This window comes from Eulemur rufifrons, chromosome 16 (genome assembly GCF_041146395.1).
Source record: "Eulemur rufifrons isolate Redbay chromosome 16, OSU_ERuf_1, whole genome shotgun sequence".
Classification (NCBI taxonomy): Eukaryota; Metazoa; Chordata; class Mammalia; order Primates; family Lemuridae; genus Eulemur; species Eulemur rufifrons.
In genome coordinates this window covers 7,977,690-7,991,829 of record NC_090998.1, presented here as the reverse complement: position 1 = coordinate 7,991,829, position 14,140 = coordinate 7,977,690, and positions in this window count along the sequence as shown.

The following is a 14,140-nucleotide window of genomic DNA, read 5'->3' as shown; positions in this document are numbered from 1 at the left end:
TCTTTTGTATCTGATAACTTTTTAAAGAGAAATTCCTAGGAGTACCCAGAACAAAGTACATAAATATTTTTAAGCTATTTGATGCATTTTACCACACTGCCCTCCACAAATATTGTACCAATTTACAGTCATATCAATAAACAACCAAAGTCCCATTTCTTCCTCAGGTTCCTTGGCAACACAGGAAACTGGATATTACCCATGACTCTTTATTGTTGCAAATTTAATAAAGGGAGAGAAGAATGGTGCAGGGAGTTAGCTACACTCCCTGCAAAGAAGTTTCCGTGTTGGGTCCCTCAGGCAGGGGTCGTTGCAAAGGATGAAAAAATAGTAGGAAACAGAAATAAAAAAATAATATGCAGAGCCAAAGATATAGTTTATAAAGTAAAGATTTATGAAGACAAAGGGAGGGTATCCAGAAGGTATACATCTCTTCCCGTGGAGATATAACAAAGACTGAACTTTTACACAGGTACTTTATAGGGCAGACACAGGCTCCCGTTGCCCTTGGCAATGGGATTTACATAATAATAGGTAGTTCGGTTTAGGGTCAAAGTCTTCTAAAAGGCTACTACAGATCCTTTAACTAACTCTAGGTGAACAATGAGTTACAAAATCTTCTTAGGGCAAACTTCTAAGTTTTATGATAAGGCTACTACTTTAGCAAAAACAGAGACACTTTGGCTCTGGTCATTGTATTTTTGGAGACAGAGATGATCTCAGAAGTCAACATGAGCTGTGCCTTGTGCTAATTACTTTAACCCGCAGGGTTCCATCTGGGCCCAGCTTGGGCATTAGCATATCTGTTTGATCAGCTCTTAGCATATCTATTTGATCAGCTCTCCTCTCTGGCCTGTCTTTGTTGATCAGCTCTGGCAACCTATGGCTCTAGGCAAGACCTGCTTTGTCTTTCAAAACAGGTGAGAACCATAAGGCCCAGCTTACAACTGTCACTTTGAATGCAGCTGTTACTGACCATTGAGACACCCTCCTGAGGCGAGGCAGCTTTTTGATATGTGAACTAACATGCTTATATTTTTCTTTAAGGCAAAGCCTTATTTGACTTCTGAAATCAAATCTTGTCTCCAAAAATACAGGGGGCATTTCTATAAATCAGTATTCTTAGGCTCAACAGAATGGTATCTTCTTGGTTTTTTCCTAAAATGTAAATTTTTCCCCACATGTTTGCTGGTCATTTGCTTTTCTTCTGTGTTCTGAAGCAGTTCAAGTCTTTTAGAAGTGTCTCATACATACAATGTCTTGTGTTATCACCTGTTCTTCCACAGGCAAGGGCGTAACAGCTGAATGTTTTTTTCAAGTTAAGCAAGAATTCTCAAAGCAATTGGAGTTAGTAAGTCTTCTTTTCTTCTGTGCAGCCATGCTGTTGAAAAAGCCTCTTTCTATGTAAACTCTTCCATAAAATTAGAAGAAGTGATTTTTCTACTAGATGTGCTGTTAGCAACATAGAGAAACAAGAAACAAGAAAAAGTAAGGAAAGATGACACCCCATAGGAACACAATAAGTTTCCCATAACAAACCCCAACATAAAGAATATTTTCAAAATAGCTGAAAAGGAATTTAAAGTAATGATTTTTAAAAAATTCAGCAAGATCCAAGAGAATATAGACAAACAATTCAGTGAAACCAGGTCAACAATTCATGATCGGAATAAGAAATTTAACAAAGAAACAGATATTATAAAAAGGAACCAAACAGAAATCTTGGACCTAAAGAATTCAAGAATGAAATTAAAAATGCAACTGAAAGCTTCAACAACAGACTAGATCAAGTAGAAGAAAGAATTTATGAACTTGAAGATAGGAATTTGAAATAACCTAGTTAGAGGAAGAAAAAGAAGTAAGAATAAAAAAGGCTGAAGAAAGCTTGTAGGACTTATGGGACACCATTTAGCAAACAAATATTTACATTATGGGAATATCAGAGGGAGAAGAAATAAAGAAAGTCACAGAAACCTATTTAAGAAAATAATAGCTAACAATTTCCCATGCATTGGGAGAGATATGGAGCTTCAGATTCAGGAAGCTTAAAGGTTCTTAATTAGAATCAATCCAGAAAAATCTTCCTAAAGGCTCATATTAGCAAACTGTCAAAAGTCAAAGACAAAGAGAGCATTCTAAAAAGAAAAACATCAAGTCATGTATCAGAGAATCCCATTAGACTATTAGCATATTTCTCAGCAGAGACATTGCAGGCCAGGAAAGAATAGTATAATATATTCAAAGTGCTGAAAGAAAACAACTTGTAGCCAACAATACTATATATGAAAAAGCTATCCTTCAGAAATGAAGGTAAAATAAAGAACTTCCTATACAAGCAAAACTGAGGGAATTCATCACCACTAGACCAGCCTTACAAGAAATGTTTTAGGGAGTGCTACAACTGGAAACAAAAGGACAGTAATTACTATCATGAGTCCATAATAGTTTAAAACTCACCAGTATAAGTAAATTCATAATCCTACTCAGAATTATGTGCTAACTTTGTACAGAAATGGTGCTATGTGACCCTTTTGGTCTTCTAGTATGAAGGTTTAAAGTAAAAAATGTCAAAAGCATCAATGGCTACAATTAATGGCTAAGACACAAAAGATAAAGATGTAAACTAAGGCAACCAAAATACAAATTGTGGGGAGAAGGCAGTGAAAAAAATCTAGAGTATTTTTATGTGACCAAAGTTAAGTTATTATCAGCTCAAAATAGTCTATTATAATTATAAGCCACTTTATATTAGTTCCATTGTAACCACAAGGAAAGAATTTGCAGCAGATACACAAATGAGAGAGAGAGAGAGAGAGAGAGAAAGTACTCAAAGATGAGTACTACAGAAAACCACCAAACCACAGATGTAAACAAAAGAGAAAGAAAGGAACAAAGTGTCTATAAAACAACCTGAAAACGATGACCAAAAGGGGCGGGACATGGTGGCTCATGCCTGTAATCCCAGCACTTGGGGAAACTGAGGCAGGAGGATTACTTGAAGCCAGGAGTTTGAGATCAGCCTGGGAAATACATATCAAGACCCTATCTCTACAAAAAATAGAAAAATCATCTGGGTGTGGCAGCACACACCTGGAATCACAGCTATTCTGGAGGTTGAGGCCGGACAATCAACTGAGAACAGGAGTTTGAGGTTGCAGTGAGCTATGATGACACCACAGCACTCTACCTGGGATGACAGAGCAAGACTGTCTTAAAAAAAAATTAACAAAATGGAAGGAGTCTTTACCTATCAATAATAACCTTGAATGTAAATGGATTAAATTCATCAATTAAAAGATACAGAGTAGCTGCATGGATTAAAAAACCAAGACCCAACTATATGCTGCCTACAAGAGACTCACCTCATTATTAAATACAAACAGACTGAAAGTGAAGGGATTAAAAAAATATTTCATGTAAATGGAAACCAAAAAAGAAAAGGAATAGCCATACTTAGATAAAATAGACTTTAAGTCAAAAATGTAAAAACAGAGAAAAAGTCATTATATAATGATAAAGCAATCAATTCAACAAGAGGTCATAACAATTGTAAATATATATGCATGCACCTATCACCAGAACATCCATTTACGTAAAGCAAATATTATTAGATCTAAAGAGAGAGACAGACTGCAATATTAATACAATGATATTTAGGGACTTCAATGCCCTGTTTTTAACAAGGGATAGATCATCTAGACAGAAAATCAACAAAGAAACATCAGACTTAAACTACCAAATGGACCTAACAGACATTTATAGAACATTCCCTACAACAGCTGCAGAATACACATTATTCTCAACTGCACATCAAACATTCTCCAAAATAGATCATTTGTTAGGCCACAAAATAAGTCTTAGCAAATTCAAGATAGAAATCATGTCAAGTATCTTTTTGGACCACAATGGTATAAAACTAGAAATCAATAAGAACAACTTCAAAAGCCTTACAACTATATGGAAATGAGCCAACAGACATCTAAATAATCCATGGGTCAATGAAGAAATTGAAAGGGAAATTAAAAAGTTCTTTGAAATAAATGAGAATGGAAACATATCATACCAAAATCTATGGGACACAGTAAAAGCAGTCTAAAAGGGAAGTTCATAGCAATAAATGCCTACTTCAAAAAAGAAGAAAGTTTTCCAATAAAAAAACCTAAACATGCATCTCAAGAAACTAGAAAAACAAGAACAAACTAAACCCAAAAGTGGTAGAAGGAAGTAAATAATAAAGCTTAGAGTAGAAATAAAATAGATAGTCTTGCCAGTAGCAAGCCTGCAATTTTTGCATCTGGTAAAGGGATTTATTATAGTGTAGGGTTCTACCCAAAACTCTGCATCAAGTGGTCACATACTTCTTTGAAATATCTCTATTGAACCAGAGACAAAACTAGGAAATTACCAGAATGCCTCCTGTTAGATGGAAAGAAACCTTTCATGCCATTGGCAATAACTGCGTAGCTTCCTCAAGTTCCTTGTGAAACTAAAAAGTCCCTGGAAGTATTGAACTCCTCCCTCCCTCCCTCCTTCCTTCCTTCTCCATTTTGGATTAGGAGAAAAGGCCAAACAAACAGTTCCTGTCATGCTCTGAGTATTAAACCAAAGATACACCCAACAAGTGAAACTAATAAGCTTTTTATGGCTTTACTCAAGACTGAAACTAATAGGCCTCTTATGGCTTTAACCAAGGTCTACAAAAAGAGAGAGCAAAATGATGTAGCCCTTTCATGATCCAGAGCCACATCCAAAGACACCAGAAGAAAGAAAGATTTAGACAACGCAACAGCTGGTGTGCTAGCTGAAATGGGATGTAACCCACATTTCTGTCTGTCCCTATTCTTGAGGACTCTTAATCTTTTGGTTGGCCACCTGCACATGAAGGCCCAATAGCCGTGTACCCCTGACAGATGGAAAGTCAAAATGAGACAAACAGGAAAACAAAAGCTGTCCCTGGGAGGGAAAGGATCATTAACTAATGGTTACTCCAAAACAAAGACTCAAACTTCAAACTATTTCTTAAAAATGTTTCTCTCCCGAGCCAAAGGAATTTACTGAGGAAAGGAATTTATGGTGGGTTTAAAGGATTTTAACTTTGTTCTAAATCTGATTTCTGCTTTTTAAAATTGCTAAAGAAATCCCTAAGGCTAGCTGTTATAATCCTTTGTGTCTTTTTTTTTTTTTTTTTTTTTGAGACAGAGTCTCTGATGCCCAGGCTAGAGTGCTGTGGAATCAGCCTTGCTCATAGCAACCTCAAACTTCTGGGCTCAAGCAATTCCACTGCCTCAGCCTCCTGAGTAGCTGGGACTACAGCACACACCACCATGCCCGGCTAATTTTTTCTATATATTTTTAGTTGCCCAGATAATTTCTTCCTATTTTTAGTAGAGATGGGGTCTCACTCTTGCTCAGGCTGGTCTCAAACTCCTGACCTCGAACAATCCTCCCTCCTCGGCCTCCCAGAGTGCTAGGATTACAGACATGTGCCATCGCGCCCAGTCCCTTTGTGTCTTTTTTAAAATTTAATTTTCCCACAGGTACCAATAAGACAGTTGTTTGGGATGAGAGCTCTCTAAATATTTTTCTTTTAAACATAGACAATTTATTTATTCCAAAAGTGACTCAAATCAATAAGCCAAAAACTTCACTCCCAAAGAGAGACTAAGAAAAAGACATACATTGCCACAGGGGGTAAAGGATAGTGTTTGCGTAAACAATGTCTCTGGTCTACCAAAGAATGTGAGAAACCTCCAGTCACAAACCTGCTGATTTGTGACACTGGGCAGGTGATTCTGGGAAGTGACATTCCCAGCACTAATTCAAGCAATGAAGGTTGAGGTGCCAAAAGCCCCTTATGGACTGGGATCTCTTAGTAAGATAAATTTCCACTAGTTGGCACAGTCAGACAAAGAGAATGTTGCTTGTCATGTCATGTCTCGGGCTCCCAGCCTTTTTGACTGGCTGCCTGAAGCAAGCTGATGTCTGTGCCCACTGATGGCAAAGACCAGAAAAAGAGTGATCTCACTGGTCACAAAGCCAAGCTCTCAGAACATAAAATAAGATGGAAGGAGAGTCTCATCCGGTTTTTGCCTCAGGGACCCACAGCAAAATGTATCCAAACAGACGCTGGTCTGGTGGGAGCCGTGCACTCCCTGGCATGTGAGGCTGACTTAACAACAGGCTTACAAGGGCCTTCACCTGTGTTCTGCCCTGTGATTCTGCTCTCTATGACACACAGCAGAGACAGAGGAAAGCAAAGACCATCTCTGGAGGAAAGGGATCAGAAAACAAGAGTACTCATACCAAAAACAAACAAACCCCACCAGAGTCTTTGTACCCAAAAACTAGTCATACAAATGTTTTTCCTGTTAATGCAAATTTAAGAAAGGGAAAGAGACAAAAAGACTCTTATAGTGCCCCGCTTGACTGGACTCTACAGGTGGAGATCCGGTGAAGAACAGGAATTGATAGTAGGAAAATGTGTGCTCTCTTTGATTCTAACTGATGCTATTCGCTTCTGTGACTATGCTTGCTTTTAGTTGTTTGATAAATATAGTTAATCAGAATGAAAAACAGGGATAAGAGCAAAGGTAACTCCATGATAGGCTAGGCTTCCTGGATGTGAGAAGCCTAGTTCTGCTTCTGTATATATGGCTTGCTGGCTTGGTGCTTAGCATAAGTGGAGCCATGGCAGGCTTCACTAAAGTAAAGGAAAACAAAGCCCCGGGGAGGTAACCGCAAGTTACTTCCTGATAAAGGGCTGGAGAGTCCAGGGGCCCTCCAACCAACTAAGTAGATAAGAAAAGCAAGACATGATCAGCGCATGAACGGCTTGTACAGGGCGTGTGTTCCCAGTATCGCTTGTAACCAAAAACTAGAAAGTATGCAACAACAGCCCTCCTCCCCCGTTGGAGACCCTCCTCTTTCCCTGGATGACGTTAACTATAACTGGCGCCAGCGCGAAAAGCCAGAAGCTTAGAGTCAACAAACCAGAAGCCAACGCGATCAGCCACTTCTAAAAAAGAACAAATAAACTGAAGGGGGATGATGTGCAGACTAGTGTGTCGTGTGCAGACTAGTGTGTCATGTGCAGACTAACGTGTCGTGTACAGACTAACGTGTCATGTGCAGACTAACGTGTCGTGTGAAAACTAGCATACAGAAAAGTATAAAAGCTTAACCTTTATCCCAGGGCGGGGTCCTAGTTCCTGGAGAGGCCACTGTGTTGGTGCTCTGGAATTTGGACCCTAGCTCGATCTAGCCAATAAACTCCTTTGCCTTTTTGCAGCCTCGGTGACTCTGCCTCTCTGTTCCTGGGGCCGAGGGGAACCGGATCTAACACCAGGAGACTGACGTGGTGAGACGCCTTACCTTCTCTAGGCTTTGTCAGGTCCCGTGGTCTCAGCGGTAGTATCTGGAGTGAATGGAGTGATTTGGCCTCCAGGTAGCTCTCCGCAACTGAGAGGCAGGGAATCCTCTCTCTACCCTTTCAAGGTTTGATCACTAAGTCTATGAAATAAATCGACAGTAGACAGATTAACAGAAGAAAAACCATTTTAATTATGTGCATATACATGAGAGTCCCACAGAATGTGAGCCTCAAAAAAGTATCAGATGATTGAAACTTGTATGGCACCCTGAGCTACAGAGAGGAATAGGGGCCTGGGGCTTCTGGAGGGTGGTGGTGACACAAGTTACAGATGGTGTGGGGAAAAATGTACAGGTGAATAAAGGCTGTCTTGCTATGTAGATCAAGTCTCTCAGGCCACACAGCTTGTCTCGGAGCAGCCCTCAGAAGAATGGATGACAGCCTGTGACAAAGTGTCTGGTCATGGTGTGCAGTGTCAACCTCAGTGTCTATTCGTGTGATACGGGTCATCTCCCTGGTTGATGAGGTCCCCACACAGGGAACTCATGACAACTGAGTTTCCTTTCAGAGAATCTATTTTTAGGCAGATAAGGGAACTTCAGAGAAAGTCCCATCTTGTGGTCTGGGGGAGAAAAAGAGGCCAGAGACAGGAAGGTGGGAGGAAGCTCAGGGGGCTGTGGTTCTCCTTTAGTTCGAAGCACTCAGCACGCCAAGGTGCAAATACGTGGAGTAGTGTTATAGCCTATAACACAGTTTGTGGGAATAAAGTGTTATTCCCATAAAGTATTTATGATGAAATGAGGATGAAGTTAGGAGCTCAATATCGTGATGAAAACAGAGATCTTCTTCTCTAATATCCTTTAAAATGGTAACCCATTAAATTTAGAATAAAATAGGTGAGAAGACATAGATTTTTAAGAGACATGTACAACAGATTTTCTTTTCTTATAAAAACCATTAGTGATATTGGGGACTAAAACTGCTACCCTAAATGAGTGACAGAGAGATGGATTCTCCAAAACAGAGTTTATTCAGGAATAGCAAGGCCCCAAGGCAATCACAGCAGCAACAAAAATAAATGAATGGGACATGATTAAATTAAAAAGCTTCTGCACAGCCAAAGAAACAGTCCAGAGAATAAACAGACCACCCACAGAATGGGAAAAAATTTTTGCATACTACACATCAGATAAAGGACTGATAACAAGAATCTATTTAGAACTCAGGAAAATCAGCAAGAAAAAATCAAGCAACCCTATCAAAAAGTGGGCAAAGGACATGAATAGAAATTTTTCAAAAGAAGATATAAAAATGGCTAACAAACATATGAAAAAGTGTTCAACATCTCTAATCATCAGGGAAATGCAAATCAAAACCACAATGAGATATCACTTAACCCCAGTGAGAATGGCCTTTATCAAAAAAACCCAAAACAACACATGTTGGCGTGGGTGTGGAGAGACAGGAACACTAATACACTGCTGGTGGGACTGCAAACTAGTGCAACCTCTGTGGAAAGCATTATGGAGGTATCTTAAACAGATTCAAGTAGACCTGCCATTTGACCCAGCAATCCCATTACTGGGCATATACCCAAAGGAAAAAAGGTCATTCTGTAACAAAGGCACATGTACCCAAATGTTTATAGCAGCACAATTCACAATAGCAAAGATGTGGAAACAACCCAAATGCCCATCAATACATGATTGGATTAGTAAACTGTGGTATATGTATACCATGGAATACTACTCAGCTATAAGGAATGATGAAGATACAACATCTCTATGGTTCTCCTGGAGAGAGTTGGAACCCATTATATTAAGTGAAGTATCCCAAGAATGGAAAAACAAGCATCACATGTACTCACCAGAAAATTGGTTTCCTTGATCATCACCTAAATACAAATCTGGAAACGACACCAATTGGACATCAGACTGAGGTGGGGGGTGGGGGAGGGGATGGGGGTATGCCTACACAATGAGTGCATTGCGCACCGTTTGGGGAGTGGTAACATTTGAAGGTGCTGACTCGGGAAAGGGGGGGTTGGGAAAAAAATATGAAACTATTGTTTTTTAAAAAAAAAAAAAAAAAGAAAGAAAAACAATAAAAAATAACACAAAAATATAGTATAGCAACTATTTGCATTGTATTAGGTATTATAAGTAATAAAAAAATGATTTAAAGTAAAAAAAAAAAAAAAAAAAAAAAAAAAAAGGAATAGCAAGGGATTGCAATCCAGGATATGCATGCTATGGTGAACCATAGGCCCTGCGGAAGAGGCTGGGATAAAGGCAAGCTTATAAAGGCAGAAGAGGAAGATTGCATTAGTTGTTTTGAAACAAAGTTCATTAGTTGCTGAAGCTCATAGCAGGAGCTGGCAATTACTCATTGGTAACACTGGCTATTGCTGGGGAGACGTCTTCACAGAATAGGCCAATCTGGAATTTTTGTGGTTTTTAGAGATTGCAACAGCTCTTATCATAGGCATAAGTGCATATATGCCTTCTTCATGGCCTCCTCGCTCCATCCGTTAAGAGTTTGACTTAAGTGACTCCATGTTGGTACTGACGACTTTCCCAAAACTAAGTTCTGCTCAGCTCATTTAATGATCGTGGCCTCTAACAGAGAGAGATTCTAGTTTTTCCTCATAGGCAAAAGAGTTCATGGATCAGTGGGTCAGGGAATGTGGAATGTAATATATGTCCCTAACTGAAGAGTTTTCGGAGCAGTGACTAGAATTGTGACAGTTTGTAAGGGACAAGAGTTTCCATGAACGACCTCAGGTTTCTGATCCAAGTTTCCAAGATCTACCTAGGGAGGACAGGATCTTGCTTCAGGGAATAGGCACGGGACTCCGGAGGCCAACGGAGCTCTGGGACCCCAGATTTTTGGAATGAAGATTTTGTCAAAGGGCCACAGCTCAGGCAGCCGTCCCGCAGCTACCGGGAAAGGGGAAGTTGTCCTTATCCACGAACCTTGGCTTCAAGAGCAGGGGGGCTGTCTCCTGTCAAGTGTGCAGTGCGATTTCCGTTCTGGCCATGCCCTCACCTGCAGCCTGGGTAAACTTCCCATATCTCAGTTAAGAGAAAAGGACTGCCCTGCCCAGCCCCCACTCCCACCTGTGTTTCCCAGAAAAGATCATCTAGGAGCTAAAGCCCCTCCCCAGTACCCACACTCCGTGCCTTCCCTTTGGCGGTAGCAGACGTCCTTCTGCCTTGACCGAGTGGCTGAGGGCTTCCCTGGAACCATGTGAGACTTGAGCCTGTTCTCCGTAAGATGTCAGCTCATAATGAAACACAGCCTTCTTGCTTGTTTCATTTTGGGAACTTTAGTGTTGGGCTCAATGCATTATTTCCTGAATTTTCCATACTTCTATTTTCTAGGACAACATTTTTAATATATATATTTTGTATAGTTTTGTATGCTAAGTTTTTTTTTCATTCCCTCACTGAATTGTAAGTTTCTTGGGAGTTCTGTGATATTGTGGCCTGTATCACATGTTCTTTGCTAAGGGTGGAAGGAACAGCCAGGAAGGAAAAGGGATGTTTTGCTTTTTTGTGGCGTCATGGTTCCAGATAGTGTCACACAGGTTTGTAGGTTAAAAGGGGGTGCTGTGAGTTGTGATAACTCAAACGACACCTACAAATAGTGACCTGTTTGCAATGCAGCCTTTGCTCAGCCAATCCTCACAACGCCAGGTCCCCGAAGGTCTCCCAAGGACTGAGGATGTGCTACTTGTAGTCATTAAGGCAACGAACTGGAAGCAGGGTGGAAGTTGACAACCTGGGCTCATCCTAGTAACCCTGTCCTCCCACCCCCACCCCAGTGTCCCATCCCCTACCCCTGCAAGGCTCTGAGCGGTAGCTTCTTCCAAGAAAAAACTCCTGACTCCTGAGTGCGGCTGTAAGAATTTGGGATTTGTTTTTAACTGTAGACGTCCTGTTTTAGTCCCTGTGGCCTGCTGGAAATCCCCCAGGGAAAAGGACAAGGCATCTGCTACCGTGCCAAAGGGAAGGCGTGGGAGTGTGGGCACTAGGGTGGGGCTTTAGCTCCTAGACGATCTTTTCTGGGAAACACCAGCAGGAGTGGGGGCTGGGCAAGGGAGTCCTTTTCTCTTAACTGAGATTTGGGAAGTTTATGCAGACTGAACGTTATTTACTTTTGAGTTTATATACAAATGTCCTTTTAAAAAGCAAAGACGTTGAGCATTTTTTCATATGTTTGTTAGCCATTCTTATATCTTCTTTTGAAAAATTTCTATTCATGTCCTTTGCCCACTTCTTGATAGGGTTGTTTGATTTTTTCTTGCTGATTTTCCTGAGTTCTAAATAGATTCTTGTTATCAGTCCTTTATCTGATGTGTAGTATGTGAAAATTTTTTCCCATTCTGTAGGTGGTCTGTTTATTCTCGTGACCGTTTCTTTGGCTGTGCAGAAGCTTTTTAATTTAATCAGGTCCCATTCATTTATTTTTGTTGTTGCTGTGGTTGCCTTAGGGGTCTTCTTCACAAATTCTTTGCCTAGGCCAATGTCTGTAAGAGTCTTTCCTACATTTTCTTCTAGAATTCTAATCGTTTCACACCTAAGGTTTAAGTCTGTTATCCACCGTGATTTGATTTTTGTGAGAGGTGAAAGCTGTGGGTCCTGTTTCAGTCTTCTACATGTGGCTATCCAGTTTTCCCAGCACCATTTATTGAATAGGGATTCTTGTCCCCAGAGTATGTTTTTGTCTGTTTTGTCAAAGATTAGATGTCTATATAAGGATGGTTTTATATTTGGATTTTCTGTTCTGTTCCACTGGTCTGTGTCCCTGCACTTGTGCCAATACCAGGCAGGTTTAAGAACCACAGCCTTGTAGTATAGTTTGAAGTCTGGCAAATTAATACCTCCCATTTTGTTTTTATTGCTTAAAATTGCTTTTGCTATACGGGGTCTTCTCTGATTCCATACAAAGTGTATAACTATTTTTTCTATATCTGTGAAAAATGATGTTGGTAATTTAATAGGGATTGCATTGAATCTGTAGATCACTTTGGGCAGTATAGACATTTTAACAATGTTGATTCTTCCAATCCACGAGCATGGTATGGTTTTCCACCTATTTACAAGTCCTGCTATTTCCTTCCTCAGTGTTTCATAGTTTTCCCTATAGAGGTCCTTTACCTCTTTAGTTAAATATATTCCTAGATATTTTATTTTCTTTGTTGCTATTTTGAAGGGTATTGAGTCTTTAATTTGGTTCTCCAATTGACTGTTATTGGCATATATGAATGCCTTTGATTTGTGTGTATTGATTTTGTAACCTGAGACTTTGCTGTATTTGTTAATCAATTCCAGGAGTCTCTTGGTTGAATCCTTGGGGTTTTCCAGATATAACATCATATCATCAGCAAAGAGTGAGAGTTTGATCTCTTCTTTCCCTATTTGGACTCCCTTGATTCTGCTCAAGAATGGCTAACAAACATATGAAAAAATGCTCAACATCCCTAATCATCAGAGAAATGCAAATCAAAACCACAATGATATATCACTTAACCCCAGTGAGAATGGCCTTTATCAAAAAGTCCCAAAACAACACATGTTGGTGTGGATGCGGAGAGACAGGAATGCTCATACACTGCTGGTGGGACTGCAAACTAGTGCAACCCCTGTGGAAAGCAATATGGAGATACCTTAAACAGATTCAAATAGACCTACCATTCGATCCAGCAATCCCATTATTGGGCATCTACCCAAAGGAACATAAGTCATTCTATGACAAAGACACCTGCACCCGAATGTTTATAGCAGCACAATTCACAATCGCAAAGATGTGGAAACAACCCAAATGCCCATCAATTCATGATTGGATTAGTAAATTATGGTATATGTATACCATGGAGTATTACTCAGCTATAAGAAATAACAGTGATACTACATCTCTTTGGTTCTCCTGGAGAGAGTTGGAACAGATTGTACTAAGTGAAGTATCCCAAGAATGGAAAAACAAGCACCACATGTACTCACCAGAAAATTGGTTTCCCCGATCATCACCTAAATGCACATTTGGGAATGATACCAATCAGACATCAGACTGAGGTGGGGGGTGGGGGGAGGGGATGGGTGTATGCCTACATGATGAGTGCGTTGCTCACCGTCTGGGGAATGGTCACGCTTGAAGGTGCTGACTGGGGGGGGGGGTGTGAGGAGGAGATGGGTGTATACCTACATGATGAGTGCAATGCGCACTGTCTGGGGAATGGACACACCTGGAGCTCTGACTTGGGGGGATAGGCAGTACATGGGCAACGTATGTAACCTGAACTTTTGTACCCCCCATAATAAGCTGAAATGAAAAAAAAAAAAAAAAGAGCAAAGACGGCTCTCACACCCCCCAGCCTTTGGGAGGCTTTGGAAATCTGGTGATCTTCATCAGCTGAGGATTACTCACACTTTTTTTTTCCTTTTCTTTTTCTTTTTTTTTTTTACTAGATGTTATCTATCTGAGAGATTTCTTTTTAAAATTTCAGAATATTATGGGGGTACAAATGCTTTGGTTACATGTATTGCCTTTGCACTGTCGGACTCAGAACTACAAGCATGCCCAACCCCCAGACATAGCGCACCGCACCCATTGGGTGTGAATTTACCCATCCCCACCACCTGCCTGACACCTGATTAATGTTACTACTATATGTGCACATAAGTGTTGATCAGTTAATACCAATTTAATGGTGAGTACATGTGGTGCTTGTTTTTCCATTCTTGTGATACTTCACTTAGAAGAATTGGC